This window comes from Arachis hypogaea, chromosome 7, assembly GCF_003086295.3.
Source record: "Arachis hypogaea cultivar Tifrunner chromosome 7, arahy.Tifrunner.gnm2.J5K5, whole genome shotgun sequence".
Lineage (NCBI taxonomy): Eukaryota > Viridiplantae > Streptophyta > Magnoliopsida > Fabales > Fabaceae > Arachis > Arachis hypogaea.
Genome location: NC_092042.1, coordinates 14,755,378 through 14,764,675, shown reverse-complemented (window position 1 = coordinate 14,764,675; position 9,298 = coordinate 14,755,378). Strand labels below are relative to the sequence as shown.

General features: G+C 38.0%; 1 pseudogene; it reads left to right on the top strand.

The window, feature by feature from the left end:
* The first annotated feature begins 1,107 nt into the window (after window positions 1-1,107).
* Window positions 1,108-5,060, top strand: LOC112702583 (uncharacterized; annotated as a pseudogene).
* The last annotated feature ends 4,238 nt before the right edge of the window (window positions 5,061-9,298 follow it).

Here is a 9,298-nt window from a genome sequence, read left to right as displayed (position 1 = left end):
CTAGGTCAAGCTGCGTATCCCTGTCTTTTTGAAAGTCAGAAATTTTTGATACTTCCTCTACCTGCTCTTCTGCATCTGCCATCTCTTCCTCTTTCCTTGTTTGGTTTTCCCAGACGCTTTCCTCCCTGATTTTCTACTGCAGTACTTGCTCAGCCCTTATCCTACTCTCCTCATAGCTTTGTTCTTCACCACTCTCTCGTCCAAGGCCCTCTACTCACGCGCCTGCTCCTTCCCTTCCTCTTTCCCTCCCTGTTGTTTTGAAACTCCTCTTCCCATGGTTGGACTTGGTCGAACTTGACCTACTCCCAGTCCTGGTGAGTACTTCTTTTTGGTTGAATCCTAGCATGCCATGGCTGTTGGATTTTTGCACGTTTTCTTCTCGTATTCTAATATACGCAGTTGAAATAGTAGCTGTCCGGCAGCCTTTCATACTTGAAGAAGACCCACAGTGGTGGCATCTCTTCTCTATCTAACCAGAAGCCTGTAGGCAGAGCCTTGGTAATGTTGATGCTAACTCTTATCCTCAGATACGATCTTCTAAGAACGCTATCCACTTTTGGATCTTCAGCCTCAGTCAATACTCCCAGCATTTTTCCGATAACAATGCATGTCTCCTTTTTCATGAGGTCATGTGGGATACCATGCACTTGAATCCAAAATTCCATGAAGTCATTATCCACTTCAAACATAGATTTTTCCTCTCTCCATAGTTTGAGGTTGACCATATTTTCTTTAATATTCCAAGGACCATTTTGAATAATCTGCAGTCCTCTCTTTCTATCTTTAAAACTGAATAACATCTTTTTTAAACCAATATTAGTAACTGCTACTCCTTGTGGGTTTTCCTACATTTTCAATAAAGTATTCTTGTATATTTTAAAATTTATCTTTTTATCATTTATTATCTTCCCCACCACATTTAAGCAATTTTTTTTGTACCCCAATTTTCCAAGTTTGTTAAACTTGATGATTTTCTTTCAATGATATTCATATTGTAAGTTTCTGAGTAGAAGTAATTGTATATTTCAGGTTTTTCAGTATTTTTGAAGGCTCAAATTGAGTAAGGTATGTGTGAGAATATGATTATAGTAACGATTATCTTACTCTATTATTCATGGTTCTAGAAAAAAGGACCGGAAATCGGACACTCCTGCAGTCCATTCTACCGAAAAAAACATTTCATTTGTGAACTGCTAAATCGGCTGGATCGAACCGAAACCCAACCGGTTTCCATGAAATGGTGTCGTTTGGAATTAAAAAAGAAAACAGATTCCTTTCTGCCCACTTGCCCGGCGCCCCAGCCCCTTTTCCTCACACTGACTCGCTCGTTCCTCCGGAAGTTCAGAGCTTCTTCAAACAAACCCCAGCCATCTAACCTCCACCACCGACACAGGGACTGGGACTGGGACACTGGGACCACCACCACCACCCCTATTCACTCTCACGGTCTCACCAGTCACAGCTTCTTCCTCGAGCTCAGCGTCTGTCATTGTCATGTCTGCTCAGCTGCGCTTTCGCCGCCGTCCGTCGCGCTCAGGAGCTTCCTGTCATCGTCTGGTCGTCGTGCTCCAAGTCTCCAACCCCTCTCCTCATTCACCAATAGCAGCTTCTACATCTGGTCTTCGTCTCCTCAGCCGCGCTTCTGCCGCCGTCCCTCGTCGTGCACGTCGCCTGGTCGCCTTTGTCCGTTGCGCTCAACCGCTCTCCCTCACACTCTACCCAGACTGCTCAGATCGAAGGTAATGGCTTCTCTGCTCGCTACTAGTGCCCGCTGTTCTGTGTTTTTTTTCTTCAGAAATTTTCAAATTATATTGATTATTGATTAGCTCTGCACACTGCTGCTATGCTGTGCTGTACTCTGGTTTGTGTCTTCTTTGCTGCTGTGCTGTGTTCTTTTGTGCTCTGCTGCTCACTGCTGTGCTTTCTTTGTGAACAATTAAGTCAATTAAAAGTATGCTTTAGGTTTAATTGTGCTTAGATTGTTAAGTTAGTTAATTCAGCATATGAATTTTGCCAATTATGCATTTCTTAGATTAAGACTTGCACTAGTTTCTTTCCTAGTAACAACCTATGTGACTGATTTTGCACTGTTATGAACTTATCCATTCACCTCGTAGGCATGCACTTGGTGGCTTTGATGGAAGCACAATGGTGTCGAAGCATGGATAACCGGGGAACAAATGAATCATCCTAGGGGATATTTTGCTGCTGCTGTTGTTAAAGAGTCTATACACGTAATTGGGGGAGTCAAGGTTGGAGAGAACATTATAGAAACGATACATTTGTCTACTAATACTAGTCTTAATTGTAATTCATTGGCACCTGTTCTATGCTGTGCTAATTGCACAAAAATGGTTGGAAAAATGTGTTTTTGTTCGGCTACAGCTCTTTAGGCAGCACAACAAAAGGTTATACAAAGAGGTAACTTTCTAATGATGTCATATAAAAGTTCTTCATAAGCATTTTTATTTAACCATGAAGGAATATTTGTTTATCCTTGACTCTGGATTGTTACCTGTAAAGAAATGTATTACCATTCATTTATTGTTTTTTATTATAGTACATAAAATATTATTGACTTTGTTATTGTTATTGTTATTTGACTTTTGAGTTTGTATTTGGATTAGATTATAACATTGTGGTTGATGTAATACTTTTAATTTGGATGAAATTTTAAAGTTTATATTAGACTATAGTTACGTTTTAGTGTGTTTATTTATATTTTATTTATTATTTTTTGTAAAATGGTTATTCCAGTTAGGTTACGGTTAAACCAGTGAACCAGTAGCTAGACCAGTTAGATGACCGGTTTGGTTTTCAAAACCTTGCTATTATCCATTTCTGTTTTCTATCCATTGGGCTAAACTCAAGTATACTCATTCCGTTGACTTCCATTCAATGAAAAGTTTCTCTCCAGATGTTCTCCAGAATGATTTAGTTGGCACACTAATGATAGGCTTGGGGTGTTTGGTGTAATAAATTTTTGGCCATGTTAGAGTGTGGTGGTAATTGGTAAATCCTGCATTCTTTCATGTTACAATTGTTTTGCTATTATTTCAGTACTCTAAATATATTCCTCTGAATAATGCTATTGAATACCTTTTTATACACTATGTATATCTCTTTGTCCATCAAGTGTTAGCTTTTATCTCCTTTTTCTTCTCTTGGTCGAATATAATCTCATATAATCAAAATTAGCCAGGAAGCTTAATGTAAAAGTAATCGCAATTACTTTAGACTATCTCTATCTTTCTTTTTTAATGCCCTTCCAAGCTTGTATCGTTCTTGTTGGCATTCCCTCCCGTGTTTCTCTTATTGTTTCTATCAGCGACTTTTAGTGCAAACAAATTTGTATCTTTGTTATTCTTAGTATTAACAAATAGTTATTGAGCAGAAGAGGAAACCATGATATTCACCATTGAACAGAGACAACGAGAGCGAACTGGAAAATATGGAAGTCCTAGATTTCAATACCTTCAGGTGCTTCTCCCATCATCTTTTTCTTTTCGACTTCTGTTGCTTATATTATTATAACAGCAACAACAACAGCAAAACAAAAACAAATGATAGTCATATACAAATATTTTAATTTTGTTGCATTGGTTTTTTTTTTAATGTTTAGTATTTTTGTTGATAGATGATGTTTGTTTCAGGAACTGGTGACTCAGTTTCAGAACACAACTGATGAAGGTATACTTTTTTTTCTTTTATTTTTAAAAGTTCATTCAATAGTTTAGTAATGTCTGAAACACTCTTTCAACTGCATTTGTAAAGACACATTTGTGTTCTAGAGTTCTAGATTGCTGAAACTTTTCCTATTCTTTTTCCCCCTTAACAGAAACAAAAGAGGATTTTGGCAAATTTGGCCAACTTTGCATATGATCCTTACAATTATAACTTTTTGCGCCAAGTATGGAGCCAAAGAATTGCATATGATGTACTTTGTAACTTTCTTTCGTACCGAAGCACGGGTTGTTCAATTTGTAACTTCTGTTTTACCCAATTTGATACATGAGCAGCTTAATGTTTTGGAACTCTTCCTGGACTGCATGACTGAACCCAATGAAAAACTTGTAGAGTTTGGTGTTGGAGGCATCTGCAATTGTTGTGCTGGTAAAAATGCTAGTTGTTTTTCTCTTGTTTTCTAAAATTTTATTGTAAAGAATTTTATTTATGGTAACAACATTTTGAATTTATTTATTTATTTTAGATTAGGCAAATGTTGCAATTGTAAATAAGTTTGGTGGCATACCTCTTATCATTCAATGTCTATCAAGCCCAGTCAGGAACACTGTAAGGATAAAAACTTTCTTGTTGACTGTGTTGCTTTACTATCTCATGATTATGTTTTGGCTCTTTAGTTCAACCTGTGAATGCTACGAGTCAAAGGGAATGTGAAACCATGTAGAGTTAGAATCTTAAATTTGTTTTTTGACACAACAATCTTTCCCCTAGTTTATGTTATATATGAGCATGATTCATAGTTGTTACTCTATCTTTAAATTTAGGTTCTCTTCATGTTTTCTGTCCAGCAGAAGAAATAACTTCGAATAATTTTTCATAGGAGGTTTAGTAAAACATGTTAGATACTCTACAGTTTATATACCTTTATAATTGTTAAACTTGCTTACTAATAACTCGCTCTGAAAAATCACCATGTAACTGCTGAGAGTAAATCATGTATCTTTATTGACCTTTACGTTCTTAATTTTCTTAACACTATAATTCGATGAATCACCGAGTATTTAACGTTTGTCGTTTGATATTTAGGTAAATTATGCACTTGGAGCACTTTATTATGTCTGTAATGAATTTAACAAGGAAGAAATTTTAAAGCCAGAAGTTATTGATACCATCAAGAGGTATGCAGCGGCTGAAGAAGTTAGTGCAAGCTTCAGTAATCTAGCTAAAGCTTTCCTAGACAAACATCTATCTGAGAACTAGAGTTTTCTATTCAATATCAGTGAGACTATCCTGTATGAGGCTATTTTCTGGCTTATAACTTAGTTACTTTACAATGTACAGTTCGGTTTAAGTTAAATTAACATTTATTCAAGTTATAGCCTTGTGATCAATTTACTTAATTGTTTACATTTTTTTTTCTTTTTGGGTTCAAGTTATATTAGGAGAAGCTCGAATCCGAGACCTCTATGCGGAGAGGGAGGACAAATGCCATTTGAGCTACCGTTCATTGGCTATTTACTTGATTGTGAGAGTTGAGATTTTGAAAGGAAAGGAAAAGAAGGAAATGCCTTGATGAGTAAAGTGGAATCAATTTTATTCAAGCCGTTTCCTTTCATCTTTTTCCGCCTAAGACCTCAATTCACATGCTTGTGGATGTATAATGGGATGGAAATTCTTACATATGAACTCTGTAATTTTATGTAGTTAGACTTATCTATGAAAAATTACTACCCCATTTTTAACTACCCTGAAGCCAACCAAACCAAGAAAAAATTTCAGGGCGCTCTCATTATGTTCTTTTGTAAATTAAGAATTATTCCCATTGGGTCTAATATCCTTTTCACCAGTAAATGCATTGTCATAATTCCAAAGTCATTTCCATATAAATAAAGGGTGGGGTTGTTGAAGGATAACTATTGTAATGTACTGTTTGGCATTTCTATTTGCTGGCATATTGGATTAACAAGGATGAAGTATATTTGTTGTAGGTCTAGCATTAAATAATAGAAACTATTGATTTTGAGGTCCAGAAGCTCACTATAATTTTAATAAATTAATTTTTCTTTCAGATAAACTTTTAGTTTTTTCCATTATTATGTTATGAAAAGTTGCAGGAAAGGGATGTGTAATGCTTAAATTAAATTTAATCTTCTGTTTATACTTTAACAGTCAAATGTATCACCAATTTTTTAATAATGTTACACATCTAAATCTTTTTATAAATTAAGTTTAACTAAATTAAACAATAAAATTTAGAATAATGCTAGCTATAACTGATTTTGTTATATTAGACTAATTTGATTAGATTTGATTAACAAAAAAAACTTAGATGTGTAGTATTATTCCAAGTTTTTATGAGGGTGGATGAGATGTCATTTAACTCTAGATGCGTAAAATATTCGGAAATGTATCAAACAAATCTAACAATTTAATTCTCCAAAATATCCGATTTATGATATCTGCTATCATCATTATAGCTTTTTGCACATTAGCAAACTTCAAATCAAGAGTTGGTTACAAATTGTTTAGTAAAACATCTTTTTTTTTTTGAAAAAAAGAGCTCAACACTCAAGTGGAGCAAGTACAGATATGCAAAGGACATAAAATTACAACAACTCCTATGTCATCTCCGGCATAGCCATCGACAACGTGAGTTATTTATCACACCACTCTGTAGCAAAAGTAAACGCTTGATCCACACAATCTGTAACTCCTGTTGTCTTGTTCTGAAATATAACTTCATTCCGTCTTAGCCATATAATCCATATTACTGAGAAAAAACCTACTATCCAACTCTTGCGCTGTGTCCTTTTTACTGGCATGTATCTCCAACTCTCGAAATGATCTTTCAAATTATCAGGAGCAGTCCATTTCTGTCCAAATGATGAGACCCATGCACACCACACTTGCCAGGAAAGCTCGCAAGTAACAAATAAATGTTGGGTATTTTCAACCTCCTTCTTGCACAACACACACAAATTATCATTCTGTTGTAGAATTTCCAGTCTACTTAGTCGATCCTTTGTGTTAACCCTCCCTACCAATACAAACCACGCAAATAACTCGACCCTGGGTGGAACTAACCCTTTCCAAATTTCCTTTGTGAATCCATAGCTCAGTATCTCCTCATCCAAGGTCTCCTCCTGCAAAACCTGCACGAATGAGTTAGTAGAATAAACTCCTTCTTTATCAAACCTCCACACCACTCTGTCTTGTACATCTGCTATTAAAGTAACAGAGTGCAAGACTTGGAGCAGTTGGTCCAAAATCTCGGTCTCCCATTGGCGTAATTCTCTTCTCCATTGGAAGTGCCACACCCACTGTATCCCATCCCAAAACCCACAGTCCCCAATTACTGATCCTTGTTGGTTTGAAATCAAGAAGAGTCTCGGAAAGGAGTCTTTCAGCTTTCCCACCTGGAGCCATGTATCCTCCCAGAATCTGGTATATCTACCATTTCCTACTTCCATAGCAATGCCATCAATAATCTTCTGTCTGACATGTTGCTCCTTTATTTGTACTTGATATATGTCTCTCCACGGTCCCCCTCGCTTTGGTAGCGCTTGAGTAGACAACAAATGATTCGGATTCAAATTATTGCAGGAGCACACAATCTTCTTCCATAGAGGACATTCTTCCTTTGAGAATCGCCACCACCATTTAAACAGTAAGGCCGTGTTACGGACTACCGCATCACCCACTCCCAACCCTCCTAGCTTCTTTGGAGCCTGGACCATCTCCCACTTCACAAGAGCCATACCCGGTCTTCCATTATCCTTTCCCCATAAGAATCTCCTCTGCAAAGAAATGATTTTACGTGCAACCGTAGTTGGCATCTTATACAAGCTCAGGTAATAAATAGGTAGGCTGTTGATCACCGACTTGATGAGCACTAGCTTTCCAGCCTTACTAAGCACCTTTGCTTTCCACAAGCTCAGTTTCTCCTCCACCTTATCTAGGACCGGCTTCCAAGTTTTCACCAACCGTGGATTTGCTCCCAGATTAATTCCAAGATACCTCACCGGTAAGGCTGCCTCCTTGCACCCTAGTAATTGACACATCCGGCTAACCCACTCCTGGCTACAATTCACTGGTATCAAGCTGGACTTTTCAAAATTAATGCTCAATCTAGACATGATTTCAAAGCACCTCAGTAATCTCTGATAGTTTCGTACTGTATTCTCTTCCTGCGGGCAGAGTAAAATAGTGTCGTCAGCAAATTGAAGGTGTGACAACTCTATATTATCCTTTCCGACTAAGAGTGGAGATATTCGACCGTTCCTAACTGCCTCTCCAATCATCCTGTTAAGCACATCGACCACGAGAACAAACAAGAAAGGTGATAATGGGTCACCTTGCCGTAGGCCCCTCTCCATCTTGAAAGCTTTGGAAGGTGACCCATTAACCAGAATGGATATAGATGCGGAGCTAACACACTCCTTAATCCAAGCCCTTCATGTTCTTTCAAATCCCATCTTCTCTAATACAGTATCAACAAAACACCATTTAACTCTATCGTAAGCTTTATGGAAGTCCAGTTTGATAATTGCTGATGCCTTCTTTTTCTGTTTTAACCATTGCACTGTTTCACATGCAATTAATGCTCCGTCATGTATCTTCCTCCCCTTCACAAAGGCAGTCTGTGACTCCCCAACCAAACCTGGCATCACACGCCTCATTCTTCGAGTCAACAATTTAGAGATCACTTTATATACACATCCAACCATGCTGATAGGTCTGAGATCTTTAATCTCCTTTGCCCCAACGAATTTCGGCGCCAACGCTACCCATGTGACATTAGATTCTGCTGGTAATCTTGCCGTCTCAAAAAAACTTATCACAGCTGCAGTGAATTCCGTTCCTAGCTCGTTCCAGCACTTTTTTATAAAATTCATGTTGTACCCATCACTCCCCGGAGCTTTAGAAGATTCACAATCCCATACTGCCTCTTTCACCTCCTCCACGGATGGTACCACCTCTAAGCCTTCCGCTTCCTCCCTCTCCAGCCGATTGACTAATCCGTCCCGGAAACTCACACTTGGAGACACTTCTTGGTGGTACAGACTTTTATAAAAATCCCGAATAGCAATTTTGATCCTTGCTTGATTCCTCACTAGCCTCCCATTAATCTCCAAGGATTCAATACAGTTATTCCTTCTTCTTGCTGAAGCAATATGGTGGAAATATTTTGTGTTTCTATCCATCTCATGAGCATGCCGAGATCTTGACATTTGCTTCCAGTGAACATCCTGTCTCACATACCACTTTTCACATCATCTCACTAATGCCCTTCTCCTTGCCTCTATTGTACCATCATAATGTCCACTACTAACCATATCATCTACCCTCCTTATTTCTTCCTCAAATCTCTTTATCCTCTCAGTCATGTTCGCAAAGTGTTGCTTATGCCATCTGCGTATCGGAACGGACAGTGCTGTCAACTTCTCTAGAAATTGTATGTTGCCTAGATCCTTCCATTCTTCATTCACCATTTTGAGAAACCCTTCATGTGTGAACCACGAGTCCAAACTTCGAAAAGGTCTTGGGCCATTAGCTTTCCTGCTGTCTTCCATGATCAAAGGACAGTGATCCGATAAACCTCTCGGGCCTCCCT